Source organism: Papaver somniferum, chromosome 9 (genome assembly GCF_003573695.1).
Source record: "Papaver somniferum cultivar HN1 chromosome 9, ASM357369v1, whole genome shotgun sequence".
NCBI lineage: Eukaryota > Viridiplantae > Streptophyta > Magnoliopsida > Ranunculales > Papaveraceae > Papaver > Papaver somniferum.
In genome coordinates, this window is record NC_039366.1 from 34,521,067 (window position 1) to 34,534,203 (window position 13,137).

The 13,137-nt window shown below is 36.0% G+C and overlaps 1 long non-coding RNA gene across 1 annotated transcript; it reads left to right on the forward strand.

Moving 5' to 3' along the window:
* Nucleotides 1-10,414: 10,414 nt before the first annotated feature.
* Nucleotides 10,415-11,581, forward strand: LOC113307851. The gene is made up of 2 exons (XR_003339350.1): nucleotides 10,415-10,776; nucleotides 11,279-11,581. It is a non-coding gene; the product is annotated as an uncharacterized LOC113307851 (long non-coding RNA).
* The last annotated feature ends 1,556 nt before the right edge of the window (nucleotides 11,582-13,137 follow it).

Sequence of the window (13,137 nt, forward strand, 5' to 3'; positions counted from 1 at the left end):
GATGAACTTGTGGAGCGTGGATCTAGTGATGAAGAAGGGGTCTCTAAGAGCGAGCAATCTAGTGACGAGGAAGAAATCTATGAGTAGAAAGCGAAGTCTGAGGATGAACTTGTTGAGAAGGATGGTCAGGGCGAAGACAATGAAGTGGTTTTGGGAAGTGTCCAGGGCGAACATCAACCTCTTCAAGTTGTTGGCGAAATGGATTCATCTTCTACTTTTCAGAATAGTTTCCTGGCGAGCCATTAAGAACCTGATTCATCTTCCAAGGGCGACATTCCCGGTGCTGCACAAACTGGAGTTGGAGGCTCTTCCCAAACTTTTTCTCCTTCACGTGATTGGGCTCAATTTTAGTTTTACTCCTTAAACATCTTCTACTTTTCAGAATAGTTTCCTGGCGCTCCCAAGCTTGGGGGGCATATCATGACTTTCACTTGTTTCTTCTTTCCTGTATTTGAAAAGTTTGGGACTAGGACCAGCGTATATAAAGGTATATGTAAAGGCTTTAAGATGCTTTTTATAAAATGTCAAAGGTATTATGTCAATCCACTGTATACGCTTTGGTTCATGTGAAATCATGCCTTATAGTATTTAAGGTATCTGACTGAGGGGTGGGAAGCACATAAATTTTTTACATTCCCATACTTGCCTCTGTTTTCCACCTTCGAGCGAGGATTACTACTTTAAATACGATGTTCGGTCTAATGAGGAATTTATCGTATGATTGGTGTGAATATTCATATAGGCGAACTAGTTGGTGCTTGTGAAAAGGGAATAAAATACGAATGGTTTGCACGAGTACTATTAGATTTAAATTTATGCGAAGCCTCAGTAATGCTATTAATGCAATGGGGCACGATGTCAGGGATATTCTTTTCAATGCGAAATGCTAACATACAAGGGGTGAGGTATCTAGATATTCATGCGAAAGATTCAATGCCAAGCTATATTAGCATGCTTGGTCAGGTAATAATGTAAGCAATTCTTAAGACTTATTTTGAGTTTATACTTATCTTGATGAGGGTATGTCCCCTAAGCATTTCTTCGTGCCTCAGCACGATCTCTCGTTGCCTCAGTTTCCTTCGCGCTCCTTTGAAGTTTGTATTTTTGTAATCCATTGTAGGTCTTATTTGCCTCCTAAGTAAGGTCTTATTTCCTTTCCCCGCATAGAGAACTTAAAGGACTATGATCGCCTTGGGCAGGGTCTTCCACCTGTTGGGCGACGAAATCTCAGTTCCATGTGCTCTTGTGAGTCATTGGCCACCGATCTCGCCTTATCTATGTTAGTATTTTTACCTCCTTAAGTCGTATTTGAGACAATATACCAGGTCTTAGATACTCCCGTGAGCATAAAGTCCCAACACATTGCCGTCTTTGACACAATTCAGCTCCCTAGTGGAGGGTGCCGTCCCTTTATATTCCCCTGAGTTTCCCCTTCAAGGAGGTCACCCCTAACCATTTCAGTTGGGCTCCTCTCATCCGGTCATGCGATGATCAGTGTTACCGTGACCTCGCGCCTTCCGCCTATATGGCTTATGGGTACAATATAACACCCTAAGTGGGGTTTCTTTGGGACCGAGTTTATCCAAGCCAGGAACTCCTTCTACTCCACTAGTCATGTTTCTACACTCCATGTCGGAGAAATTATTCGCTGAGTGGTTCGTTCTTAGTGGCCTCCAGCGGATAGGCTTTTTTTTTGCCCTAATGTAAGTGATTTCTCCAGGATTTTCCCAATATGACACGCGTTAAGGCTTAGGGTCGCCTCTTACGGGATCATGCTTAAACGTCGTCGCACAATCACGCGAACTAAGTTGACATGACAAAATTGGGTACCCAGCCTCCGTAAGTAGAGGTTTTAAATACTAACTTGCCGCCCCCTATTGAGGTCTTACGAGATAATTATGTACACTTTGTTTCTCCTTCGGCTTGTTCGCATATAAAAAGAACTTTGCTTCGCATTAATATCTCTTTGATTGATACATAGCTTGGTTTATCCGTTACATCGTTTTAGCGTTGTAGGTGTTATTCCTTCCCATACAGTTTTCGCATGATGAAGAATGCGACAGATGATCTTCTTTCTTTCTTTTCCCTTTCTTTTCAAGTTCAGGTAAAGATCTGACCTCCAGCGCGGCCGTTTTTTTTATCACGCTTGTAGACTTGCTCTGGTGTTTTGTTGTGTAATCCTTCAATTTTTCTCAGTGTCGGTGTGATTTGGGGTGCATCATTGGCACATTTTCTTCTTGCTGCTGCCTGAATGTAGACCTCGTGCCGAGCCATCCTTTCCCATTGTCCATTCTGATACAACGCTCTCCTGCTCGTCCTATCTTCTTTTTGCCCATATTAATACACTTCGTCCCATAGTTTCCCATCTATCTGTTTCTCCCTTTCCTCTTTTTCAATGCCTCTTTCTCTACAGGATCTTCTATAGATTTCTCCATATTCTATCCCCAGTTCGTGTTCTCGTACTTTTCTTTTCAAAGTTCTGGTTTTCTATCATCAACCATCCATGTTCTTGAGTAATATTGACTCGTTCTTTAATCAGCATTTTTTCTGTTTCCCTCCATCGTGCGAACTTCTCCTCGTATTCTTGTTGGGTGACAACAGTTACCTCATCACGAATTTTGTGATAGGGTTGATTTCCTTCCCTTTCCTTGTTCGTACTGGCATCTAGTATTGGTCTTTCCTGGCTGAACAACATGATCCATTACATCCAGTACTGCATGTTTTCTGTAGGAGAGGCCAATTCTTTCCCTCTTCTTTCGTTAATGTCGCCTCTTTGCATCACTAAAAACCTTTTGGGGAGAACTTCTTCGAGCAAAATGAGGAGGTGGTGTTGTATCTATCACAGTTTTATGATGGATAGAAAGTGAAAGTGGTGAATAATCAACAATGATGATACTTTTATCAAAATTTCACGGTGGATTGGAAAATAAAAAATGGAGGTAACGTAGATATTTAGAGAAATGATGACTTCAAATAATCAACTAACAGGTTTTCATGGTGGACAGAAAATGATGGTAATGAGAATAACAAACAAACTTTGAAAGATGATGATTTCTAGCTGGTAAGTAGCAGGTGAGGATAAATCCTCCCTGTTTCTAACGCCAAAATGTAGTTGCGGAAAATCCCACAACTACACCTGTTGTAATGATAATAACACAAAGCTTAATTCATATGGATCAACTCAAACATTAATGATATTATTCACCACTTTGAACTCATATGATCTTCTCAAACACTTTGTATTGACTGTATGAAGTTCTTACAATGATCATAAGATAAGTTTTTATATAACAATGGAGAAATATAAGATGAAAGCTAAGTTCTAATGGCTACTTTCTATTTCTCTTGATTATTTCCTTAACATTTTTCTATCAACGGATCTATCTCTCTCTATCATTTTTGGGTCCTTATATAGGGAAATATGACAGTAGAAGAAAACCATAATTCACATGCAAGATCTCTGTTGACCGATACTCTTACAGTTTGTCTTATTCGCCAGGCTTTGGGGAAGATGTCATTATCCTTCGTGATATCTGCTATGTCTTTCGCACAACTTCTTTTGAACCGGTCGTCGTTCGGTCTTCCTCGCATGATTGTTTCTTCGCACTCTTTCTTGATTGTCACGCTACTATTCTTCGCCTTGGTCTTTGATTATTGTAATATCCTCATATTTAGAGTTGTCTTTTCTGGAGCGAAGTTAAGTTATGTATTGTGAGATATTTCTCCCCTACAGAGCATTGATTTTAAAATGATCAGAATGTGTCATATGTGTTAAGGTGAAAATGAAAAATATCTTGAATCCATCTAATATATCGTGATAATCGTTCAACTGATTCTGATATTTCTTCGGTGTAGCATCTATCCCCAATATGGATAATTCCGTTAGATACAATTACTAGGAACAACTGCAACGGTAACAATATTTCCAGACATAGATAAAGTCTCTACGTCCCAGGAAAATGGTGGCACAGTCGACGATGGACTTTGTTTACTTGGATATGAAAATAATACGTCGTGCGCCCGTCTCTGATGGAGGTTGGGTAGGAAGATAATCATCACCAAGTGACATCCTACCAAAAGCTGGGAAATCCACCCAACCCAAATTGTTCCATTACATAGCAGTATTGGCCTTGTAAACAGAGTCTATAGCTTCTTCTTAATGTGAAGCATCCGTTATCAATTCCTCTAAGTAATCTCGAGAAATATCCTCACTTGGATAAGGTTTATGGGTAGCACCAATCTGTTCTGCAATTAAAGAACTAGTTTTTAGCCATAATACCAAACATCCTTTTTAAAAATAAGATTGTGTAACAATATCCTCATAAGACTTAGATCTAGCATTCTCTGGGCTTCGACATTTCCAAACTCAGGTTTTGTTGTATAAGGCATGGCAACAATGCTCTTAATTATTCTAAACAACTTTCGAGCCCTTAAACAACTGCAGCATGTTGACCATCTTCAATATGTTCTTTATCCGAATTATCGGCGTTATACACTTCTACATGACTAGAAGAACATTTGTGGAATTGTGAAGACAATATTCACAAATACGAAAATAAGTATACCACCAATACTGAAAATAATAACATTAATTATTGGATTAGTACATTTAGATAAAATATTGGAAAAATAATAAATAAAGAAATGATTGGGAAAAAATCGGAAAACAATTGGTTCTTACCTCCAACACTCCCAAAAACCGTTAAAGATTTGTTTGGTACACTTCAAGCATATATCTAGGATTATGTAGAGTTCTGATGAAATTGAAGACCCCCAGTCATATGTTGGTGCACTCTCTAAATTTTCTATCTATTCGAAAAAAAACCAATTAATGTCACTAAGCTTGCATTTGGGAACAAAATTTGGCTTATTGTCCACAACATAAACACACGTACGAGCTCCTCATAATTTTTTGGGCAAAAATGTTGTTTATTTTGTACCCTTTTTTCTTTCAATTTCCTAGCTTAACGTTGTAGAAAACTTTTCAACCCATCCGCCTTTAATCCATATGCTTTTAGTATTCTATATTCTGGATTTCCTTCTAGATCATTTGAGTATAATTAAAATTAGTATTTTCATCTCTCTTCCGACTCCCATTTTAATTTTTTAAATGAAAGTACACTTTCCTCACATGGGATTCCCGTCAACATGTACAAATATAACAGTATAACTTCTATTAAACAACGTATTCATAGTTAAAAGTTGGTTGAATAAAACTAAAAAAAAAATATAAAATTTAGTTACAAGAAGAAACAAACTAACCACATTCAAAATCTTTGAAAAAGAACATATTTGTAGTCTTCCGCCATCGTTCCAATATAATTTGAACGATTTGATTCCAACGGTTTTTAGGTTGAAAGTCATATAAACACCACCAAGGATATCTTCAGACTCTTTCTTGAACAACATGGGGAAGGTACCCGAACACCGTATGGAACTCAGTCCACCCACCTCTCAGCGAAGTAAAACAAGTCGTGAAAGTCATGAAGTCAAAGAAGTTTTAGAAGTCGTTCTGTGCAGCATTTAGTCGTAGATAATCCTAATCCAAATGTAGTGTTAGATACTCATTTACGTGGAGGTGATGAGTCATTTACATGGAAAAAACTTCTGGAGGTTTGTTTAACCAATTTCCAGCTGGCATTATGACTCTTAGAAGTGGCTTGAACATTGACATCATTATTTTAAGTTCACACATTTCAAGATTGCCAACTTGTTCTCTTCTTCCAGAGTGATCCTGTTATTTTTTCAAGATTTTGACGATTCTAATGAAACTCAACCACCAAGTGAATCTCAAACCGGCTCGATCTATGCTTTGGTGAACAACATTCTGGATCCGCAAAACCTCACTAATTGTATCTTTAATACACAGACCCTAATCAGTCGGTTCCAAGTAATTGGGCACCCATTGACAATCCTAGTATTGGCATACTATGGTGTCAGCTAAAACAACAAGGTATTTCTATAGTCTTATTGAATATTAGTAGACATAGGTCTAAATATCTTGTCAGGTCTAGCGTGTGTGTGTGGTCTCACAACCTGACAAGATCTTTAGACCGTATGTATCGTAAGATTTGACATGTCAAGTCATGCAATCTAATATATTTTTTTTTTGATCAGTCATGCAATCTAATATATTTCCACTTTCATTATGCTTTGTAGTGGACATACATCTTCACTTCGTATATCATGGGGTGTATTATACTCGAAAAGAGTGAGAATATAAAGAATAAAGTGAAGCTGCCATCAATTTTGACAAGTTCGTTTGGTTCTTTGTTCTTTCACTTTTGTTGATCGAAGACAATTAAACTTGTTAAAGAAATGTAACTGTTTTATTTTTATTATTGAAAACTATCTTATAATGAATGTTCAAATCGAAACTTGTTTTATATTTCATTAAGTTCCAACATTCAATTAAAACCGCATTACATATATAACATTTAATAAAAAATAAAATCCTTACACATTAATCATATAGAGTTGTGGAATTTATCATCATGCTTAAACTCTCTTCTGTTGTCTTTAACAAATTTGTAATGAGGTCTAATATTCTGAAAAAACAGATAAATAATAATAAGTTAACATGATCTTTATTAAAAAAAATGAGTCATTAAAAAAAGAAATAAGTTATTAATATACTCATTATGGACAACCCAGGATGGTCTCCTTTTATCATCCACAAAATTTTCTCTTACTTTTGCACATCTTTATTGATAAAGGAAAATCTATGTTTAAGGATCGTATTTGTTCTTCTTGAATATACGTTACCGGCTAACGCCATAAACCTTTGAGACACACTGTCCCATATATTAAAAGTGGTTAAACTGAAATCTTCATATCTTGCAACGGATGTCCAATCGAATTAGAGAACCATCTTCTTCTCGAGTTGGCGAGTACTAGTCACATCGGTGTAGCGAGCACTAGCCATGCTGAAGTTAATTTGAAGTTGGGATGGTGTGAGCTGAAATGAATTTGAAATTGAACATTTATAGGGGGTAGATTCCAGATCGTTAGATGATGAACTATTGAGTGATGGTCATATAGTCATGCGATGTAAAGACTATTGAGCGATGGAGTCTCTATCGCGTATACCTAAGTGGAATATTTGACAGTTATGTTTTCCATTTTGTCATCCCATAATGGGCGCAAAAGTGGCAAACTACACCATTTGGTACGTGCATAAGAATCGTCCTTAGAATGCAAAGCAAATATTAAAAGCACACACATACAACGAGATATTCTGTGTCTACTGGCACGTGTGAGAGAGTCAGTGCAAAAAGAATCAATCAAGTGAAGAAAAACAAAAAAAAAAATCTTCTTTGTTATGCCATGAAACTTTGTTTTTTGACCGAGGAGAGAGTCGATGCATAAAATATTAAATGATGAAAAACGAAAAACGAAAGTTTTTCAATTATGCAATGAAACACTTACCCTCACAAATCAGTCGTGGTACTGAATTCGCAACAGATAGGCCGCCATTTTTAAGCAGTCGTGGTACTGAATTCGCAAGAGCTTTGCAGCCATTTTTGGTTCTGTCTTGACAACTCTGTAGACGATGTCTCTGACAACAAACTCGACCAGAGCGGTACTTAAAATATGCAAGACTGACGGCGAAAAAGAAGTTAGGGAATATTTTTTTTTAACTTAATTTATCTATATACATATAAATCATACAGTGGGGATATTTAGCCGCCCATAAAAATATTCAAAACTCCCTCCATATATATTACAATAAAAACTAAAATGTAATTCCAGGTAAGAAACTCAACAAACAAAAAGAATACAAGAAAAACACTGCATTGTTCGAATACAATTTTTTTTTTTTTAAAAAAAGGAAGGATATATTGAAAAGAAAAGGTATTTACAGTGTATTTACGAGGTCATCATACCATCAAAGAAAAGCAGAGAAAACTGAGGCTACAAGCTCATTATATCCTCCCATTGATTCATAATTTGATTATTGATTCATAATTTGATTAGCAGAATAGTGACTAAAGATATACGTAGTCGAACTCCACAGGTAAATTCATTGCTTAATTGCCAACTCCATTTCATATAAAGTCTTGGCTCTTCCTCCGTGCACCCTCATAGGCATCAGCTGCATCAGCTGATGCCAAATCCTTTCCATTCTCCAACTAAGCATCAGCTGCATAAATTCCAGTGGCATCACCTATTGGACCTTCATAGCTGCTCAAAAGTAACACCATAATTGTTTGATCTCCCTGCAATTAATGAAAAGATGATCCATCGTTTCCACATCTGTGTTGCAAAAAAGGTACAGATTGGATTGGATAGTAACTCTCCTGCGCTGCAACATGTTCCTTGTTGGTATAGTCAGCTGGGTCTAACTGTTCCTGAATTGAAAGTTCCACCTTGGTTCAAGGATCATTGCCACCGATGCCATCTTTTGAATGCTAATCATATAACCTCGGATATTTCTCCCTGAAAGGAGTCTTTTCGCACCAGCAATCATGCCAAAATCTAAGTATTGAACCATCTTTCACCTGCACAGTCACAGAATCAAAAAATACTTTGCTTTCTCTTAGTATGTCAAACCACATACTCCTTCTAATAGAGTCCTTAACCTGTAAAGGCAGCAAACAGTCCTCCTCAGCTGTCGTTTTTTCACAAAAAATCCATCTCCACATAGCTGTTTTTTCCTTGCAAAATCTGACGTGCCATTTAGAACAATGATTTATTAACTAATCTCAAGCTTCGAATACCCAAGCCGCCCTTCTTTTTTGGTTTGCAATTTTTTTTTGAAAGAAACCCAACTCATCTTCTTTGTTCCCTCATCACCCCCTCCCCAAAAAAAAAGAACCTTCTCATAAGAATATTTAATCTCTTCTCCCCTGACACAGGCATGTGATGCAACGACATGAAGTAAACAGCTAGGCTCTCACGAGAACTTCTTATCAAAACAACCCTTCCAGCCTTGTTCAAGTATCTTCTCTTCCATGGTGCTAACTTCTTTTGCATTCTTTGGATAATTACCTCCCAGATTAATTCACTCCTTCTAGTAGACCCAATGGGCATACCCAAATAAGTAACATGGAGAGACTCAACTCTACAGCCCAGTTCCAACGCAAGGTCATTAACCAGATGGTCTGCATCTATACTTACCATCGTGCTCTTCTCCAGATTAAGTCGAAGACCAATTAAAATTTCAAACAAAACCAAAATAACAAGGAGTCTTATCACCTCAACTTTCGAAGCATCTAAGAATATTATAGTGTCGTCAGCAAACTGTAGATGTGACACAACTATATCGCCTTCCTTCACCTGAAAACCACCAAGTTTACCTTGTGCTACGGCTTTGTTGATGAGCGAAGATAATACTTCTACAACCAAGAGAAAAAGAAAGGGGGACAAGGGATCACCCTGACGAATGCCTTTAGAAGGTTTAATCAAACTTGTAGCTTCCCCATTCATTAGAATTGAAAATTGAGCTTCAGTCACACACCACCTCATCCAATGTATCCATTTCGTTCCAAACCCATTTTTTTTCAAAGTAGAGAATAGCGCAGGCCAACTTACATTGTCGAAGGCCTTTTGCATATCAATCTTGCACATAATACCCGGTCGTTTTTGTCTCAGCCTGCTGTCCATAAGTTCGTTCGCAATCAAAATACCATCCAAAATCTGTCCTATTCTTGACAAAAGCCCCCTGCACATTTGAAAATAATCCTGGTATGACTACTTTTATTATTTCTATTAGAATCTTGCAGATGACTTTATACAAACTAGAGATTAATCTTAATGGGCTAAAATCCTTGACTGTAGTCGAGTCTTCTTTTTTAGGTATCAGTTTCAAGAATGAAACATTCAACCTCCAATCCAGCCTACCTTTGTAGTAGAATTCATTGATGGCTGCCAAAACATCATTCCTCAGTACTCCCCAACAGGCTTTGTAAAACTCCAGATTATGAGAAATGTGAAATCTCCTTATATATATATATAATATTTTACATTTTGAAATGCAAATAGAATAATATAATATTTTTTTTAGAATTTAAAAAAATGCCACATGAATCACATATGAGAAATATGAAATTTCGGGAGACTTATATTGTGTAAGATGTTTCTTATGTTGCTCATAAAAGATGTTTATTATTAATGAATAAAAAAATTAGTATTGGCAGTGTTACCGAAAACCTAAAAATAAAAAAACATTAGCACTAATACTTTCGTATGTTAATAACTCAATTTTTCACAATTATTAAAAGATGAATTAGGATGAAACTCTGTACACATCAAAAATCGAAAAAGAGAGAAGAAAACATAGAAAAGAGAATGGTCAAGCCACGTCATTTACACCTAAGCAGTAGGTTTGAAGATGGGTTTGACTTAGTGGGATGAATAGAATTATTAGTATTTTTAATAAATTAGGTTAGTTTATGCCAATTTCATCCTTCCCTTCTCTGCCTGCCTGCAACCGACTTTTGCTAATAAGTGAAAGTCTGAAATTTCCCACAAATTTGTAGGGTGTATACATTCTACACAAGAAAGAAACCAAACAGGTCGTCGTTCCTCTACCGAAATCCACCTTCTTCCCACAAATCATCTGATGTTCCCTTTGTCTTATTATTATGGTTTGATGAACTGTTGTAGAAACCTTCATCGTAAGCATCATCTTTTGGATCATCCCAACCGGCCCAGTTATCAGAAGCACCAGAAACTTTTTATTAACCTTTTTCCTATTTCTTTTGCATCTTTCGAAGAAACTTCTTTGTTCAGAAATTGGGGATAGCAGAGTTCATCCATGAAGATCCTAAACAGGTATGTGGCAAATCTGTTAGGGGTTTCGAACTATGGGTTTATATTTAATTTGATTGAATCACTGCAATTTATTAGAATTAGGTTTTGCTATTGATTTCCCCAAATTTGATTGAACAAAAAAATTTATATGAATTAGGCGTAAATTTCTGAATGAGGGAAACGAATCTGATATATTTCTTAAGGATTTCAATGGTGATTCGTAAGTGTTTCATCATTCAACACAAATTTATAAACCTGCTAGAGTGTTTTTAGTTGGATTTGTGACTGAATTTTGTTGAGGAATGTCAATTTCTTAACATCAACTCTCTCTCTAGATCATCTTAACATCAAATTTTTTTTATATGGGATGGTTTAGATATTTTTTTAAGGGAATACGGATGATTTATGATAATTTTGGTTCACAACCACCAGGCACACTTGATACATTTTCATCTAAAACTAAGAAAACCCATATATGTATTGTGTCACCTAACATTATTATTTTTGTATTATTTTTTTTTAGTACAAGCAGCTAACAAAGTACAGAGAATGTAATCAGAAAAAAAAAGAAGTATATTGCAGTTATTTCAATGGGATCCAACAAAGCCTCGAGGAAAAGAGATCGTCTGGAAGTTTGAGAATTTTTAATGCTTCAGTGAAGTACAACCATATTTGGAGTTTTGAATTGGAACATATATTTTCTCATACTGCAAGGCTGAACAGTGAAGCAGTAGTATTGTTTGTAAATGCCTTCGGCATAGTAATAGTAGTAAAACACATAAGATAAGTCGCTTATGTTGGAATTTCAGCTCCTTAATAATCATTACTTGAACCTAAACATGATGCTAACCAACCTTATGTTGAAATCAGAACTTAACACTAGTATTAGCATACCCATCAATATACAAAACTGCACCATATGCAGCAAGAACACTACATACAGTTCATACTAAAACAGGTTGAGAACAAGGAAATAGAAACACTCAAAACACTTAAACCTTCATGAATTATCATCAAATTATATTTCATCACATTACTTCATGATAGAATGAAAACAGAATTGCTTTTAAGGAAAACTTGTGAGGCTAGAAGAGAGTCCTAGTCATGCTTGCCACATGTCACTCCAACCTTTCCATCATGAGTTGGAGGACACCTCATGGCTACATTGGCACCTTATATGACATGTAAAGCTAGTTGACATGTCATGATAAGCTTTAACCTTATCTAGCATTAACCTTAAACTAGTCTTTAATGCATGATTAATACCATAAACATGCCTTAATGCGGATTAAGACTAATCCGACTTAACATAGTATAAAAAATATTAGTTTAACCAAATGGAGATTTGTTACGCAAAAACACAAAAAGTATAACATCTCCTACTTGTTTAAGATACAAAGCTTTTTTAAAAATTTTATGCTTACCGCACACTCGAGTCAAATAGTACACTAGCATTGCTATAATCAGAAAACTAGACGACCAATTATTCCCAAATAAAACATTTTATTTTTCAATACAAAAAAATATTTTATTGGCTTAGCTTTACGCCAATATCAAACTGAACTTGAAAACTTCATTTGTGTTAGCCTTATGCCAACTTAATTGCACTTGTAACTTTATTGGCTTAGGTTAAATCCATACAAGCAGCAATGTATATGATCTTACGCCACCCGTTTTTTCTCCTTAATGATATCCCCATTATCTTGCTCGAATTAAACACTATGCTCGTATTCTAATGAGACCAAGAACTTTAGGACATTTAATGATATCGAATGAGAAACATATTTCATACTAGAAATTACTTTATGAGCATATACACCTTACAAAAGTAAGGAAACAAACATGATGATAAAGCCATAAACATCATATTCCCATTGACTTCAAGCACAACATAACACACATGATTTATCTCAAACTAGAGACTATTTTATAAGCATACAAACCTTAAAAGAATAAAAGAATGATGATAAAAAATCTACAAACACCACTCCCACTGAATTTCGGATTCAAACACATGGAATAAACTTGATGATAAACCACAATCACAATTCCACTGAAATTCAGATTCGCACAACACACACATGCTTATTATCATTTTATACAACAATAAAATAAACCAAGTAAATAGCATGTCAATAAGCAAAACAATAACATCTGAAACTCAAAAACAAGATTCTATATCATCGCAAATCACCTTTGGGAAGAAATTACGACATACAATGAGTCCGAATAAGTTTAAGAGACTTGATTCACATCAAATTTCATAAACTCAAAACACCTTTGGGAAAGATTCGTGTTACAATTTTTGAAAGAATGAAAACAAACCACCACAATCACATAATTCACATTAAAACACTTCCACATACTCTCAAAGCATCACTT